This window comes from Piliocolobus tephrosceles, chromosome 1, assembly GCF_002776525.5.
Source record: "Piliocolobus tephrosceles isolate RC106 chromosome 1, ASM277652v3, whole genome shotgun sequence".
NCBI lineage: Eukaryota > Metazoa > Chordata > Mammalia > Primates > Cercopithecidae > Piliocolobus > Piliocolobus tephrosceles.
Genome location: NC_045434.1, coordinates 182,871,376 through 182,889,603, shown reverse-complemented (window position 1 = coordinate 182,889,603; position 18,228 = coordinate 182,871,376). Strand labels below are relative to the sequence as shown.

The 18,228-nt window shown below is 44.8% G+C and overlaps 1 long non-coding RNA gene across 2 annotated transcripts; it reads right to left on the bottom strand.

Moving 5' to 3' along the window:
• Window positions 1–205: 205 nt before the first annotated feature.
• LOC111548674 lies at window positions 206–17,577 on the bottom strand. Of its 2 annotated transcripts, none has more exons than XR_003309707.1 (5): window positions 17,527–17,577; window positions 12,346–12,389; window positions 11,186–11,212; window positions 6,982–7,134; window positions 206–389 (listed from the first exon to the last, which is right to left on the bottom strand). It is a non-coding gene; the product is annotated as an uncharacterized LOC111548674 (long non-coding RNA). The 2 variants fall into 2 exon arrangements; XR_004228528.1 differs by lacking the exon at window positions 17,527–17,577 and adding an exon at window positions 17,085–17,520.
• Window positions 17,578–18,228: the final 651 nt, after the last annotated feature.

Here is an 18,228-nt window from a genome sequence, read left to right as displayed (position 1 = left end):
AATAAGCCAAAATAAAAAACAAAAAAAGCTTTTCAAAGCCCAAAGTTAACTCCACCCTGGCAAGGCTGAACGGTCCTCCTGTGTCTGGTGGCTGGGTCTCCTCCAGCTCCGTTTCTCAGCCAGAACCACGGCTCATCCTTCCATCCTGCACAGCCAGCCGCCCTTGCCCCGCCTCCCTTGTCACCACAGATGAGTAGTTCCTACCTGGTCCTGTGTGTTTGAAGATAAAGTTTTCATCATCAAACTTCTTCTTGTAGATGGACTTGCCCCTGGTGCTGCTGTGGTTTGTGAAATCACTGCCCTGGCACATAAACTGGGGGATAATGCGGTGGAAGCTGCTTCTCTTGAAGCTGAGTCCTTTAAATGGGTGCGCGGGTAGTGGAAATTCTCTGGGATTGAGAAAGGGAAAGGTCTGAGGTAAGAATATCTAACTAGATCATTAAAACTCCAGCTCTCTGTAACACGCCATCTCTACAAAAACACAAATAATTAGTTGGGTCCCAGCCACGGTGGCTCATGCCTGTAATCCCAGCACTTTGGGAGGCTGAGGTGGGTGGATCACCTGAAGTCAGGAGTTCGAGACCAGCCTGGCCAACATGGCAAAACCCCATCTCTACTAAAAATACAGAAATTAGCCAGGTGTGGTGGCACACTCCTAGGTGACAAAGTGAGACCCTGTCTCTAAAATAAAATACACACACCCCCCACAAACTCCAGCTCTCCAAATCGAAAAAAGTACTTAGTACCTTTATTTAAACTAAATGCTTAATTGTGGAAGTGGCACACAAACAGATTGAACAGACTAGGTGAAAAGAAGAGAAAGTCCAGAAATAGACCCAGATACGTATGAAAATTCAGTATTTCAGCTGGGCATGGTGGCTCACATCTGTAATCTCAGTACTTGGGGAGGCCAAGGCAGGAGGATTGCCTGAGCAGAGAAGTTGGAGACCAGCCTGGGCAACATGGCAAGACCTCATCTCTATTAAAATATATACATAGGCCAGGTGTGGTGGCTCAGGTCTGTAATCCCAGCACTTTGGGAGGCCAAGGCAGGTGGATCACCTGAGGTTAGGAGTTCGAGACCAGCCTGACCAACGCGGTGAAACCCTGTCTCTACTAAAAATACAGAAAATTAGCTAAGTGTGGTGGCATGCACCTGTAATTCCAGCTACTCAGGAGGCTGAGGCAGGAGAATCACTTGAACCCAGGAGGCGGAGGCTGCAGTAAGCTGCGATCATGCCATTGCACTCCAGCCCGGGCAACAAGAGTGAAACTCTGTCTCAAAAAAAAAAAAATAAAATATATATATATATATATACACACACACACACACACACACACACATATATGTAAAGGAATTAAGTATATTAAGTATTTCATAAAGCTTGGCATCTTAAATCACTGGGGCAAAGATGGACTTTCTATAAACTGCTCTTAAGACAACTGAATAAACATTTGGACTCCCCTATCCAATTGTGCTAGGCAGCCATGACCTGAGAAGGTATATAATGACCAGGAGCTCAAATCCCCACAGACAAAGGTCTAGGTCACCCCAGCAGATAAGCCATTTAGATTAGCAGAGGAGCCAGCTGAGGTAAGGATGAGAGGTATCTAAAATGGATAGTAGAGGAGGGAGGCCAGGCGCCATGGCTCACACTGTAATCCCAGCGCTTTGGGAGGCAGAGGTGGGCGGATCACCTGAGGTCAGGAGTTCGAGACCAGCCTGGTCAATATGGTGTAACCCTGTCTCTACTAAAAATACAAAACCAGCCGGACATCGTGGCAGGCGCCTGTAATCCCAGCTACTTGGGAGGCTGAAGCAGGTGAATCACTTGAACCCGGGAGGCGGAGGTTGCAGTGAGCCAAGATCATGCCATGGCACTCCAGCCTGGGATTACTAACAGTTACATGAGTATATTTTTCAGAGACATAGCAATAAAAGCCCAAATAATTAAAATAGTTAAAAGAAATGAATGTTGCCTCTGGTAGGGCAGAAAAATGATGTTGGGTGGGGGGCAGAAGAATGTTTTATTACAGAACGATTTTCTTTAAACTATGTGTAATTATGACTTTAAGAAACATTTTTAAAAGCTAGATTACAACAAAAAAGATTATGGGTAAAAAAAAGGTCTTCATGAATATTTAAGAAAAAAGGAAAACACAACTGTCAATACTAGCTACCTCTGGGAGATGAGCTGAATAGTAAGGAGACAAACTTTTAGCTTCTGATTGATACCCTTAAAAATAGTACTTTTCTGGCTGGGTGCGGTCACTCATGTCTGTAATCCCAGCATTTTGGGAGGCCGAGGTGAGAGGATCACTTGAGTCCAGTTCAAGACCAGACTGGACAACATGGCAAAACCCCACCATCTCTACAAAAAAATATATATATATATAAAAATTAGCCGGGAAACACAGTGAAACCCCCATCTGTACAAAATAAAAAATAAAAAATTGGCTGGGCATGGTGGTGCATGCCTGTGGTCCCAGCTACTTGGGAAGCTGAACTGGGAGGATCACTTGAGCCTGGAAGTTTGAAGCTGCAGTGAGCTGCAGTGAGCCGTGATCACACCACTGCACTCCAGCCTGGGCAACAGAACTAGATCCTGTCTCAAAGAAAAAAAAAAAAATTGCATTTTTTTCCAGTGAAGACACTTGGCAAATAACTCCTTAACCAAATAAACAAAATTAACATCGCAAACATCTGAACTGACATCATGTACTTCCTCATACGATGCACTAACAACACTGCTTCTGTGCTGTTGCTGCCAAAACACATAACCTAAATCTAATCATGAGGAAGTACTAGACAAATATAAACTGAGAAGCATCCTTAAACACAACTGGCCTATTCTTTTCAAAGATGTCAAGATCAAAAAAGACAATGAAAAATTAAGGAATGGTTTCAAATAAGACTGAAGAGACTTGACGACTAAATCAATGTGGGAATCCTTGTCAGGGAAAAAAAAATTGCTAAAAATTACTATAAAGGACAATATTGGGACAAGTGATAAAATTTGAATATGGCTCATCACTCAATGTTACATTTTGTAATTTTGATAGCTATACTCTGATTATGCAAGGGAATATTCTGGTTCTTAGGAAATACATACTGAAGTATTTAGGAGTAAAGGTGCATGGTCTTCAACTTCTCAATTGAACAGGGAAAAAATACATATACGCATCTGTGTACAATGTACGTAAAGAAAATGATAAACCATACAGGACAAAAAAAGGAAATTAATGAATAGGTAAAGGATATATAAGAATTCCTCTAACTATGCTTTTTTTCTTTTTCTTTTTTTAAGACAAGGCCCTGCTCTGTTGCCAAGACTGGAGTGTAGTGGTGCAATTATGGCTCACTGCAGCCTCAACCTCCTGGGCTCAAGCAATCCTCCTGTCTCAGCCTCCCAACTAGCTGGAACTACAGGCACATCCCACTATACCCATCTAATTTTGTATTTTTTGTAGAGATGGAGTCTTTTGCTGTGTTGCCCAGGCTGAGCTCAAACTCCTGGCCTCAAGTGATCCTCCCACTGTGGCCTCCCAAAGTGCTGAGATTACAGGTGTGAGCCACTGCACCTGGCCCCTTGAAATATTCTTACAGAATTCTCATTCTATATATCTGTAAGTTTGAAAATATATCCAAAAAAAATTACAAAAAAAAAAAAAAAAAAAAACCCAACAATAAAATCAAACCAGAAGATAATTAAAACTGTTTATACTTTCAGTTGCCTATTCTTTCTAATGGTTCTAAGCCTTTATAGAGCTTCAACAATGCCTGCTGTGCCTCATGTTACTAAATGCTGGGATCTGAGATGCCTCAGATGGAAATAGTGTTAAGGGCCCAGGACTCCAGGTAGCTTCCTCCCCATCTTGCTCAGCCACCAGTGTCCCGCTGTCCTGACCATGGCATCCTGCTCACCTGCTGTCATGGGCACGACATCGGAACGCAGGAGCATTCGGATGCAGCCAGCTGGCTTGTTCCCAATCTTGATGTCCATGTACATCTGAGGATTTGACCAGGCCTTTTTAGCAGTGGGCTCTCCCTAGGTGCAGAAGAAATTGCTAGAGAGCTCCCTGATGCCCCAAGTAGGAGTGCGAGTATTCTACACACCCACCCAGAACACAACTTCAGTGAGTAGGCTGCAGCAAGTGCTGACAGGGAAGGCCTTGGGCCCTGACAGGGCTGCAGGAGACAGGAGCCACAGCCGTAGCACCCAGCTGGATGCCTAGTGACAGGAGACCTCAGCACTGTCTAACCTGAGGCCCATACACAGGCATGTTATCTCATCGCGCTCACCCTCAGAAGTATCAGTTTCCTCCTCCTGCCCCACAGTCACAGAACAGAGCTTTTCTTGCCCATGATCCACAGCTCTCAACATCTTCAAATGCTAGTTCCAGTCTACACACTGTCTTCCAGTTAAACAAAACCATCCATGTGCCACCCCCTTCTCCCTCTATACTTGGCCCTGTAAATACACTGGCTGGCTACATGGAAGCAAGCAGGCAGCCCTCTTGCTCAGGCCTAAGTTTGCAGAGACAGTGGAGGATGCTGCCGCTTTTTGCTTTGTGCTCCAAGATAAGACTGGATAGAGGATAAATACAACACTCAGTGCAAACCCTCCAATTTGTGTAATAGAGAAAACTCTATTTTTTGTTTGTTTTTTGAGATGGAGTCTCACTCTGTCACCCAGACTGGAGTGCAGTGGCACGATCTCAGCTCACTGCAACCTCCACCTCCTGGGTTCAAGTGATTCTCCTGCCTCAGCCTCTTGAGTAGCTGGGATCACAGGCGCGTGCCACCATGCCCGGCTAATTTTTGTATTTTTAGTAGAGACGGATTTCACCATGTTGGTCAGGCTGGTCTCGAACTCCTGACCTCGTGATCTGCCCACCTTGGCCTCACAAAATGCTGGGATTACAGGTGTGAGCTACCACGCCCAGCCAACTCTATTGTTTTTTTGGATTAATAGTTCAACATAGAGGTATTGAGCTATCAGGCTAAGTACTGGGATTCTTAAATAAATAGATATAGTTGGGTGTTGTGGCTCACTCTGTAATCCCAGCACTTTGGGAGGCCAAGGCAAGAGGACTGCTTGAGCCCAGGAGTTCTGAGACCAATTTGGGCAACACAGTGAGACCCTGTATCTACAAAATAAAAAATGAAAAATTTAGCTGAGTATGGTGGTGTGCCTGTAGTTCCAGTTACTTGGAAGGCTGGGGCAGGAAGATCACTTGAGCCTGGAAGGTCAAGGCTGCAGTGAGCTGTGATGGTACCACTGTATTCCAGCCTGGGCAACAAAGCAAGACCCTGACTCAAAAAATAAAAAACAGATAGGCAGTTAGATAGATATGGCCTCTGGCCTTGAGGAACTGGCTAGCCAGTGGGGGAGGGATACCCACAATGTAAGAGGCACACAGATCCTGGAGCTCTACAGCCTTAGTTCAGACCTCAGTTCCACCATTATGAACTGTATAACACTGAACAAGGTACTGACCTCACTGTGCCCCAGCTTCCTCACCTAGAACTGGGAATAATAATAGTACTTATCTCAAATAATTGTAATTAGGATTAAATATTAGTAGAGCACTTAGAACAGTGCCTAGCATAGAGCAAGCAATATTTAGACATTTGTTAAATAAGTAATTTCAATATAATGCAGTCACATTTCTATATAATCACATTTACATATAATGCCAGGACAGAGGGTGCCGCAGGAACCCAGAGGCCATGGGAGCCCAGAGTGATACTTGCCTCACTCACTGGAGGATTAAGAAAAGCTTCCTGGAGAAGGTAGTAAATGGGCTGCGCTATGAGAAATAAGCAGGCATTAGCCACATAAAATAAATGGGAAAGGATACTGCAGGCAGAGGAATGACTTACACCAAAACATAGAGATTTACAGGTATCTACAAACTCTTGTTTCCTAGTATATAAAATGGGGATAAAATATGGAGACATAAGCAGGAATCAGAACATACAGAGGCCTTCTGTCCCTTTTGATGAGGGTTGGGCTCAATAAACCTATAAATCAAGGGAGTCCCTAGAATGCTTGAGGAGAGTGATATAGTCAGATCTGCCCTTTAGAAAGCTTCCTCTGGCTGCTAAGGATAGGAGGAAAACAGGCCTGGAGCAGGGAGACCAGTTAAGAAGCTACTCCAATTATTCACAGGAGAGAGGATAAGGTCTCAGTCAAGACAACAGTGGCAGAAGAAAACTGGAGAGGAGAAATGCAAGATTTAAAAGATAAAATTAGCAGGGTATGGCAATGCATTAGGTATGAAATATAGTGAGGGATCTAAGCTGGCACCAAGGAATCTGGTTTGGGTGTGACTATGCTGAAGATGGCAAAGTGAACTAAGATTGGGCATAAAAAAAGACCAGAAAGGTGATGAAACCCATTTGGGATATGCTTTATTTATGGTGCCTATAAGACATCCAGACAGAAATAGGTGAAAGGTCAGGGCTAGGGATAGAGATCAGAATATCATTCGGACAATGAAAGATCATTATAACCTTAGGAGATAGAAGTGGCTGACATGGTACAAGGATAATGTGGAGAGAGGAGCTGAGGGCTAAGGAAGGAATTCAGGGAAATATCACTGCTCAAAGGGTGGACAGAGGAGGAGGAGCCCATAAATTATCCTGGGAAGCAACAGTCAGGATGGTCTGATGGAAAAGCAGGAGCAAGTGGAGAGGGCAGAGAGAGCCTTGCGGCTGTGTACTGACTGAGGGGAACGGGCCCCTACATGATTCTGCCCCCTTGGAATCAGGGCAAGAACACGAAGACAGCGAGCCTGCTGCCAAAGACTAGGAGGACAGTGGATGCTGGTGATGCAGAATACTCACTATCCTTTCTCATCTCAGATATCCACCTTGCTCAGTAGCAATCACAAATACCTGCGCCCACATAAGATATTTCTCACTTGGATAAGAAACCCAAAACTTTTCCTTTAAATTCATCCAGCACCACTCACCTCAGAAATTCCCTATGTGGCAAACAGCAGCCTCTCCTCTGGAAGCATGAACTTTCATTCTCCCTCCTGGCTTTCTGCTTTGGGAGGTCTCAACCATCTTCCTCTTTATCCACTTCCCAGCAAACTTCTCCACCCAGTCTTCATCTGACCAAACTGAAAGGAAGGAATCAAATGAATGTTAAGAAATTCAAGCCATCAGCCAATAGCTAATTAGCTATGTCCAGTTCCTCACTGCTTTGGTCAGCAAAGTGGACTCACTATGTAGGGTTTCACAGTCAGAAGTTCCCTCTTAGGAACTCTCCAAAACAAGAAAAGTCATCACTGGGAAGTATCAGGCCCTAAGTCCAGCTCTTAACAGAAGTGAATAAGGAGGAGGAATTAAGTCAAGCCAAAAGCAATGTCCCAGCCTGTGTCAAGGCTGATATGGCATAGTCTACATCTGTGTCCAAAAGTTAGACTTTTACGTGGGGCAGTGCCTCCAGCTTTGCTGGGAATCTCAAACTGGTTATTTCCATGGAGGTGCTACATTCTCTTCTCCACTATAAACCACTCTAATTGTATTCATACCATCACTACAAGAGGAAGTAGGACTGGGATAAAAATGCAGCCAAGGGCCAGGCACGGTGGCTCATGCCTATAATCTCAACACTTTGGGAGGTCGAGGTGGGTGGGTCACTTGAGGCCAGTGTTTGAGACCAGTCTGGACAACATGGTGAAACCCCATCTCTACTAAAAATACAAAAATTAGTCAGGCGTGGTGGCACATGCCTGTAATCCCAGCTACTTGGGAGGCTGAGGCGTAAGACTTGCTTGAACCAACGCCACAAGGCCAACGTTGTGGAGTTGTGGACATGACAGGGAATCTGTGAGTTGCTCCCACTCACCCGGTCAGGAAGAGCCTTCCTTAACTCTCATCGGTTTGGCCAAATTGACAGAAATTGTCCACCCAAAGAGCTCAGATTCATTCTGAAAAGACTGAAATACAACTCAGCTGCTTAAACCTGTTGGGTTAAAAGAATACCTGACAGTCTTCCACTTACCTCCCAGGAGCCTGAGACTTGCTTGTGATTCCAAGCCTGCGAGCCTGCACCCCATAAGCAGGCTAAGCACAAAACTAACCACTAGAATGCCCTTGAGCCACCATGCACTTCCTTTCTTTAATACCAACAAACAGGAAGGTTTGTGCTGGCAAGATCTTTCGATTTGAGCTCAGGACTCTGAAACTATGAGGGTAAAATGTAGTTACCAAGTACTTGAGTCCACCTTAGAAAGTCAAGATCAGCTTTGACCTGGAGAAAAACTGGTATTGTTGACCGCTGAGGGGCATGTTTGATGAAGGCGTAACAAAGAACATGGAATGAAGTGTAGGAATATTTCATTAGCCAAGAACAACTGATACTTCAAAAGAAGTTTGTTTTGGGCCTTTTCATGAGAACTAAAAGTTATATGAAAAAAGATTCCTTAATTTAGTAAGACTGAGGTTATAATTACAGCTATGTCCTTTGTTCTTAGAAAAAAGATGGATCAGGTACTAATTTTATTCCCAGTAATTTAAAAAAAATGGAATGCTAGCATTAAATGACATCCTTGTTTCATATTTAGTCATGAATATTGATCATAAAAATAAAAAGCAGGGGGCGGGGGGCATTTAAGGGTTTTGTGGTAGGCAGAATGGCTCTCCAAAGATGTCCACAGTCTATTTCTCAGAACCTATGAATATGTTATGTTATACGACAGGAAAGAATTAAGGTTGCAGATATAATTAAGGTTGCTAGCTAATCTTAAAATAAAATTATTACCTGGGATTATTCAGATGGACCCAATGTAATCACAAGAGTCATCTAAATATGGAAAAGAGAAGTAGACAGCTTCAAAGTGATGCAGTGTGAGAAAGATTTGAGAGGCCATTGCTAGCTTTGAAGTGGAAGGGGCCAAGAGCCAAAAAATGTGGGTAGCCTCTAGAAGCTGGGAAAGGCAAGGAAACAGATTCTCCTTGGGGCCCCCAGAAGCAACAGAGCCCTGACAACAGCTTGATGTTAGCCCAGTGAGACCCCTTTTGGATTTCTGACCTCTAAAAGTATAAGATAAACTTGTCTTGTTTTAAGCCACTAAATTTGTAGTAATTTGTTACAGTGGCAATAGGAATTAAAATCATTTTCTTTTCTTAAAATATTATTTGGCCAGGCGTGGTGGCTCACACCTATAATCCCAGCACCTTGGGAGGCCGAGGCAGGAGGATCACCTGAGGTCAGGAGTTCGAGAGTAGCCTGGCCAACATGGCAAAACCCCATCTCTACTAAAAATACAAAAATTAGCCAGGCATGGTGGCATGCTCCTGTAATTCCAGCTACCCAGGAGGTTGAGGCAGGGGAATCGCTGGAACCCAGGAGGCAGAGGCTGCAGCGAGCCAAGACTGTGCCACTACACTCCAGCCTGGACGACAGAGCAAGACTCTGTCTCAAAAACAAACAAACAAAAGAAAATTATCATTATTTTGTAGAAACAGGGCCTCACTATTGCCCAGGTTGGGTCTTGAACTCCTGGCCTCAAGCGATCCTCCCGCCTCCATCTCCCAAAGTGCTGAGATTATGTGAGCCACCTCACTCAGCCTCAAATCATTTTCTTTTGAAGCACTCAATTTGTCACAATCCTTGCAGATTTTCTCTTCTTCAGGTGTTAATTGGTTTAAGAGAACCTAACTCTCCAATGGCTGTTTCTGACTACAGCTAATCACAGCAGTTCTCCATAATCACTTTCATATACTACATGAAACGCTGCTCTTACATAAGATTCACAAACTGACCCTGCAGGCTGGGCGTGGTGGCTCATGCTTGTAATCCTGGCACTTTGGGAGGCTGAGGCTGGCAGATCACTTGAAATCAAGAGTTCAGGACCAGCCTGGCCAACATGGTAAACCCTGTCTCTACTAAAAAGACAAAAACTAGCTGGGCATAGTGGTGTGCGCCTGTAATCCCAGCTACTTGGGTGGCTGAGGCAGGAAAATCACTTGAATCCAGAAGGCAGAGGCTGCAGTGAGCCAAGATTGCGCCAATGCACTCCAGCCTGAGCAAAAGAGTGAGACTGTCAAAAAAAAAAAAAAAAAAAAAAAAAACTGACCTTGCAATCACATTACATTTTATTTGCAGTACATTGTTCTAGCCTAGGGCATTAGCAAATTTTCTGAAAAGGGCTAGATAGTAAATATTTTTGGTTTTGTAGGCTACATAGAGCCTCTCCTGCATATTGGGCCTTTTTCCCCTACACCCTTTAAAAGACAACAATTATTTAGCTCAAAGGACACAAAAAACAGACTGTGGCACTTTGAGAGCCTAAGGTTGTAGATTGCTTGAGCTCAGGAGTTCAAGACCAGCTTGGGCAACATGGCAAAATCCCGTCTCTACAAAAAAATACTAAAATTAGCTGGGCGTGGTAGCACACACCTGTAGTCCCAGCTACTTGGGAGGCAGAGGTGGGAGGATTGCTTGAGCCCAGGAGGTGGAGGTTGTAGTGAGTCGAGATCGTGCTACTGCATTCCACTCCAGCCTGGGTAATACAGCGAGACTGTGTCTCAAAAAAAAAAAAAAAAAAAATAGACCAAAACCAGACTGTGGGATGATTTGGACCACGGGCTGTAGTTTGCTGACCCCTGCAAAATGGTCAAGAGATTGGCCAACAAAGGTGGTTGGTATTCAACAAATGTGAAATGAGAAGGATGTCTGGTTAAGAATTAATTTTAGGACGGGTGTGGTGGCTCACATTTGTAATCCCAGCACTTTGGGAGGCTGAGCCAGGAGGGTCACTTGAGGTGAGGAGTTCAAGACCAGACTGGCTAAAACGGTAATACCCCATCTCTACTAAAAATACAAAAATTAGCTGGGTATGGTGGCAGGTGTCTGTAAACCCAGCTATTCAGGAGTATCGCGTGAACTCGGGAGGCAGAGGTTGCAGTGAGCTGAGACTGCACCACTGCGCGCCAGCCTGGATGATAGAGCAGACTCAGTCTCGGGGAGGAAAAAAAAAAAAAAGAATTAATTTTATAGGTAGCTAGTTCATACTGAATTATTTCAAATAATGATGACCTGTGCTTGCTATAGAACTTTGAAACTACGGAAACTGGAAACACAATAGGTACATGGGCATTCCCTATACCAAAAAGTACCACCAAATAACAGCTTCAGTAAAAAACAAAGATTGTCAGCCATACCATGTTGTTGACAGCTTCTGCAACATCCTGCCAAAGGTAAACAATGAGAAAGTTCATGCCTATAGTTCAACTCTTCTTAGTGTTCAAGTAAAAACTCAGTAGCACAAGCACACAAAACAAGACACAATCTCCCCTCCTACTTGCCTAGACTGTATTTTACTGAGTGTGTATTACCTGTTAGAGCTGGTGGTATACGGATGGGTGCCCAGTTGATGGAGAGAGAGAATACACACAGTAAAACAGGAATGAGCGATGCCAGGCCAGAGGGCTCTGGCCTCTCCAAGACCTATCTTCTATACTCTGAATACAGGAGGAGAACTTTGAGCCAGGCCTGGTGGGCCATCCTTCAACCAGAACTTCCTGTTTCTCTGCAAAAGCCACTACCAAGCCACTACAGTGGCTTGAATAGTGTCGCCCAAAATTCATATCCACCTAAACCTCAGAATCGGACCTTATTTAGAAATAGGGTCTTTTGGGTGGTGGGCTGGGTGCAGTAGCTCACATGTAATCTCAGTGCTTTGGGGAACTAAAGTGGGAGGATGACTTGAGGCTGGGAGTTGAAGATGAGCCTGAGCAATATAGTGAGACACCCATCTCTGTAAAAATTTTAAAAATTAGGCAGGCATGGTGGTGTGCATCTATAGTCCTAGCTACTTGGGAGGCTGAGGTAGCAGGATCATTTGAACCCAGGAGTTAGAGGAAGCAGTGAGCTATAATCACACCACTGCACTCCAGCTTGGGTGACAGAGTGAGACCTTGCCTCAAAAAAAAAAAAAAAAAAAAAAAAAGAGGGGGGCCTGACTGGTATCTTTATAAGAGAAGACAGAAACACATACAAGGAATGTGAAGACAGGGGCAGAGACTAGAGTGATACTACACTACACAAGGAATTGTGAGGAGCCACTAGAAGCCAGGAAAGCAAGTAAAAAGTCTTCCTGAGAGCCTTCAGAGAGAGCATGGTCCTGCCAACACCTTGATTTTAGACTTCTAGTCTCCAGAATTGTGAGATAATAAATTTCTGTTGTTTTAAGCCACCCAAATTTATGGTAATTTGTTACAACAGCCCAAGGAAACTACCACATCCATCCAAACAGACTGACACCTTTGGTAATCAATGACAAGAGTGACACTAGTAAAACATTAAAAGGAAAACTTCTTACCTCTGCCAACACAAATTCAACAAAAGAGAATCCTTGGTGCTTTTCTGCAAAAGCAGAAATGGGTTGTTAATATGTGAGCAACAGGAGGAAACATGCCATATCCAGATGTCATTTACAAAATGAAAATCAAATTTTTCGATTTTTCTTGGTTTCTTCAGCAATGCATCCAGAAATATTAGTCATTTCATTCTAAATAAATATACATAAACAATGAACTAATTTTAAACTTTGTACAATTCAAGCTGACCGCAGTGGCTCACATCTATAATCCCAGCACTTTGGGAGGTCGAGGCAGGCAGATCACCTGAGGTCAGGAGTTTGAGATCAGCCTGGCCAACATGGTAAAACCGTGTCACTACTAAAAATACAAAAATTAGCTGGGTGAAATGGCGCAGGCCTGTAGTCCTAGCTACTTGAAACACTGAGGCAAGAGACTCACTTGAACCCAGGAGGCGGAGGCCGCGGTGAGCCTACATTGCACCTTTGCATTTCAGCCTGGGTGACAAAGCAAGACTCCATCTCAAAAACAAATAATTAACTAATTAAAATAAAATTCAGTTGTACCACTATGGAATGTAAACCTGAAGTTGCTTTCCAAGCATTTTGACGACTTTTGTTTATAAAACTTACAGAAATAGAAAAAGTTGTTTATCTAACAATCATTAATTCCAATCAAGCTTTACTTGTGTATAGAGCATTGACCTTACCATTGGGGTCAGGTGACTACTAAAGAAGGAAGCATCAGTCTTTTTTTTTTTTTTTTGAGACGGAGTCTCGCTCTGTTGCCCAGGCTGGAGTGCAGTGGCACGATCTCGGCTCACTGCAAGCTCTGCCTCCCGGGTTCACGCCATTCTCCTGCCTTAGCCTCCACACCCGGCTAATTTTTGTGTACTTTTAGTAGAGATGAGGTTTCACCGTGTTAACCAGGATGAGGTTTCACCGTGTTAACCAGGATCCGCCTGTCTCGGCCTCCCAAAGTCCTGGGATTACAGGCGTGAGCCACCGCGCCCAGCCGGAAGCATCATAGTCTTTGTTCCCAGGAAAAACTTGTTTTAGCTGGGGGAGACCAAGAGCAGTAGGAATTACTACTTTATAAAACTCAGGGATAGGCTGGGCACGGTGGCTCACACCTGTAATCCTAGCACTTTGAGGCAGGTGGATTGTCTGAGCTCAGGAGTTTGAGATCAGCCTGGGCAACATGGTGAAACCCCGTCTCTACTAAAATACAAAAAATTAGCTTGGCGTGGCGGTGTGCGCCTGTAGTCCCAGGTATTTGGGAGGCTGAGATAGGAGAATTGCTTGAACCCAGGAGGCGGAGGTTGCAATGAGCTGAGATCGCGCCACTGCACTCCAGCCTAGGCAACAGAGAGGGACCATCTCCATAAAAAAAAAAAAAAAAAAAATCAGGGATAAAAGGGCTCCTGAACACAGTAGTCTTACTGTTTTAAGATATGAAGAGGCCAGGTGCGGTAGCTCACACCTGTAATCACAGCAATTTGGGAAGCTGAGGCAAGAAGACTGCTTGAGCTATGATCAACAACACTGCAATGCAGCCTGGGTGACAGAGTGAGACCCCGTCTCTTAAAACAAACAAACAAACAACAGTCTCTTAAAAAAAACAAACAAACAACAACAACAAATATATATATATATGTAGGCTGGGTGTGGTGGCTCACGCCTGTAATCCCAGCACTTTGAGAGGCCAAGGCAGGTGGATCATGAGGTCAGGAGTTCAAGACGAGACTGGTCAACATAGTGAAACCCCTGTCTCTACTAAAAATACAAAAAGAATTAGTTGGGCATGGTGGCAAGCGCCTGTAGTCCCAGCTCCCGAGGCAGCACAATCGCTTGAACCCAGGAGGTGGAGGCTGCAGTGAGCCCAGATTACGCCACTGCACTTCAGTCTGGGTGACAGAGCAAGATTCCATCTCAAAAATAAATTAATTAACTAATTAAAATAAAATTCAGTTGTACCACTAGAGAACGTAAAACCTGAAGTTGCTTTTCAAGCATTTTGATGACCTTTGTTTATAAAACTTACAGAAATAGAAAAAGTTGTTTATCTAATAATTATTAATTCCAAACAAGCTTTAATTGTGTATAGAGCATTGACCTTACCATTGGGTCAGGTGACTACTAAAGAAGGGAGCATCATGGTCTTTGTTCCCAGGAAAAACTGATTTTAGCTGAGGGAGACCAAGAGCAGTAGGAATTACTTCATAAAACTCAGGGATAGGCTGGGCACGGTGGCTCACACCTGTAATCCTAGCACTTTGAGGTGGGGTGAATTGCCTGAGCTCAGGAGTTTGAGACCAGCCTGGGCAACGTGGTAAAACCCCGTCTCTACTAAAATACAAAAAATTAGCTAGGTGTGGCAGCATGCACCTGTAGTCCCAGCTATTTGGGAGGCTGAAGTAGGAGAATTGTTTGAACCCAGGAGGCGGAGGTTGCAGTGAGCCGAGATCGCGCCACTGCACTCCAGCCTGGCGACAGGCGACAGAGAGACTCTGTCTCCATATAAAAAAAAAAAAAAAAAAAAAAAAAACGAAAAAAACTCAGGGATAGAAGGACTCCTGAATGTGCTAGTCTTACCGTTGTAAGACATGAAGAGGCCAGGTGCAGTGGCTCACACCTATAATCACAGCACTCTGGGAGGCTGAGGCAGGAAAATCGCTTGAGCTATGATCAACACTGCAATCCAGCCTGGGTGATAGAGCAAGACCCCGTCTCTAAAAAAAAAAAAAAAAAAATAAAAAAAAAAAAAAAAAATAATAATAATAATAATAATAATAATATGTATAGGCTGGGTACGGTGGCTCACGCCTGTAATCCCAGCACTTTGAGAGGCCAAGGCAGGCGGATCACGAGGTCAGGAGTTCAAGACCAGTCTGGCCAACATAGTGAAACCCCGTCTCTACTAAAAATACAAAAAAAATTAGTCAGGTGTGGTGGCAGGTGCCTGTAGTCCCAGTTACTTGGGAGGCTGAAGCAGGAGAATCCCTTGAACCCGGAAGGCGGAGGTTGCAGTGAGCCAAGATCGCACCACTGCACTCCAGCCTGAGTGACAGAGTGAGACTCCATCTCAGAAAAAAAAAAAAAAAAAAAAAGATTTGAAGAACTGAAGGCTCAGTGAGTTTGTGTCCACACAGAAAGTTAGTAGCAGAACTGGGTCTAAAATTCTTAACCTAGAAAATAAAAACAAAAGATCAAATAGAAACTTGCACCGTAACTGTGATACCAATTGAAGAAAAACTTAACCAGGTAAGCAGAGACCAAGGCTTCACTGCTGAGGTTGAGCTTCCCTGCTGCACTCTGCTATTTAACAGCATAGCTGCCAAGAAGGAAGTTCCGGTATACAGATAAGGTAGAGTACACCTACCCAGCAGGTGATGTGAAACAAGAACCAAACATTAAAATTTTTTTTCTAAGAGCTGGGCGCAGTGGCTCACGCCTGCAATCCCAGCACTTTGGGAGGCCAAGGCGGGTGGATCACGAGGTCAGAAGTTTGAGACCAGCCTGGCCAACATGGTGAAACCTTGTCTCTACTAAAAAGAGAAAAATCAGCCGGGCGTGGTGGCAGACGCCTGTAATCCCAGCTACTTGGGAGGCTGAGGCAGAAGAATCGCTTGAACCCAGGAGGCAGACGTTCCAGTGAGCCAAGATCATGCCACTGCACTCCAGCCTGGACAACAAAGAGCAAAACTTCGTCTCAAAAAAAGAAAAAAATTGGGGGCTGGGCGCGGTGGCTCACACCGTGTTAGCCAGGATGGTCTCAATCTCCTGACCTCGTGATCCGCCTGCCTTGGCCTCCCAAAGTGCTGGGATTACAGGCATTGAGCCACTGAGCCGGCCCTTTTTACTATACACTTTTTATATTAAATGATGAGAAATCAAAGCCCCCAAATGGTTCCAACTTAAAAGTCTACCCTCAAATCCAACAGACTAATTTTTGTAAATTTCAACCCATAGCCACATCATCATCCTAGCCCTGCTGTCCTCAGAACCTTCCTTTTCCATCTCCAAGATCACCACCATGCTGACCTAAAGAGACATCCCCCTGAAATGCATTATATACCAGCCATACATAGAATGCTCATGACATAAAATTTTTTACTAAGTTATTTTCCTGGCATCAGGAATCTGACTTAAGAGGGACTTTTCAGTGTCAACTGTTTCATAATACAGCAGAATCAGAGTATCTGTGATGTTTCCAAAAGGAATAAAAGCAGCACGAAGAAATGTCCTCCACCCCCTCTGCAGACACCAAGAGCATTCTGAATCAATGTCTCCACACTTTTGGTGCAGTTGCTCCAACACCTTGTCAACACGAGCACAGGGAGGGCAGAAAGGGAGGGCTCCCAATACTCTTCTGGGTATAACAAAACCACTTGTGAGGTACACTCCTCTCCCTCTTCTGACCTACATTTTGCCCCGGTTTATGGCGACAATTTCCTGAACGGGATCGCCTTGTTTTTATCTCCTCCGTTATCCCAAGAAAATACAAATACGATTACATTACTCTTCTGGTTGGTATTCTTCAAAAGCAATCCAATGGCCAACGGAGAAAAATTCACATTTCTTAGTATGCTATATACTAAGTATGGCCAGACTCTGGGTTTTGGCTCTTGCTGCTTGTCTCCATTCAGGCAACAGCCTGGCTCCCAACTTGGCTGCTTGGTTAACTTTGCATCTTTCAAACTCATCTCTGGACTCAGAGCATCCCGAAAGTTTACCCTCACCTCTCCGGATGGGGTGGTCATTCCTGACTGGTTTCAACATCACCGTCCATCATACAATCGCATCACAGCATTCACCAACCCGTGCAGTGAGGCTGTTTTCGTAATTTCCCAGCTATTCTGGGACCTCCTTCCTCTAATGGGCCAGAGGTGTGGAGTTTGTGGAACGAATGGTGCCACAGTTTGGAATGAGGGCTGAGGTCACGGTAGCAGATCACAACCACCACTCTGGGTGCAGGGTCAAAAGGAGTAGGGAAAAGGGAGGGATCTGGGCTGCCAGATACGGGGCACCACTCACAGGTCGACAGCGTGAAGCAGCACAGACCTGGCCCAGGATGCGTAGGGCTATGGATCCGCACCCTGCCCTATTCTGTCCACTCTGCCCACCCCCAGCTCAATCTTTGCACTGCCCACGAGGACCCTGCCTCGCTCCACACCAGCATACCCTTTGAGGACCGTCTCGGCGGCCGCCATCTTGCTTCCAGTGCTTCCGCCGGAAGCCCGTACCGTGCCCCGCCCCATCCGGCGCCAGACTAAGGAAAGAAGGGGCCGTCAGGAAACAAGGACATCTCCTTTAGATCTGTTAAGGTGACACCAGATCTTAAGGAGCCTGCAAAGAGGGATGAGCATTCTAAGGACTGCCTGGATGGGGCACTAAGCAAGCATCAAGCAAGCTCCAGGAGGGAAAGCAAGCAAGGCTGGAGCCGCAGGGAAAGCAGGCTGCAAAGGGATGTGATCTTGGCCTTTAGGATGTCACTATTGTCACTTTGAGCATCAAAGAAACCACAAGCACTGACGACTTCAGCACCATTTGCTGTAGTCACAGACCTCCCATTTTCCCCCTGCTAGGAGAACCTTGGTTGCAGAATTTGGGCAACTGGATCCGCTGACTCAAATGCAGCATAAACTGACTGCAGGAGATAAGGGGGGACAGGACAAACCCCACCCAACAGAGTTCAGGAATGGAAAGACAGGGCTCAACTAACCAGCTGGTATCTGCAGATCTCACCAACCCCACTCTGCCCCAGATTTTCCTGGGCCCAACCCACGGTCTGCTCTGACCACATCAGATCTCTGGTTCCCTGTAAGTTAAGTGGGGCTAATACAACAATCATAACAGAACGCTGTGGGACAGGATCATATTTAA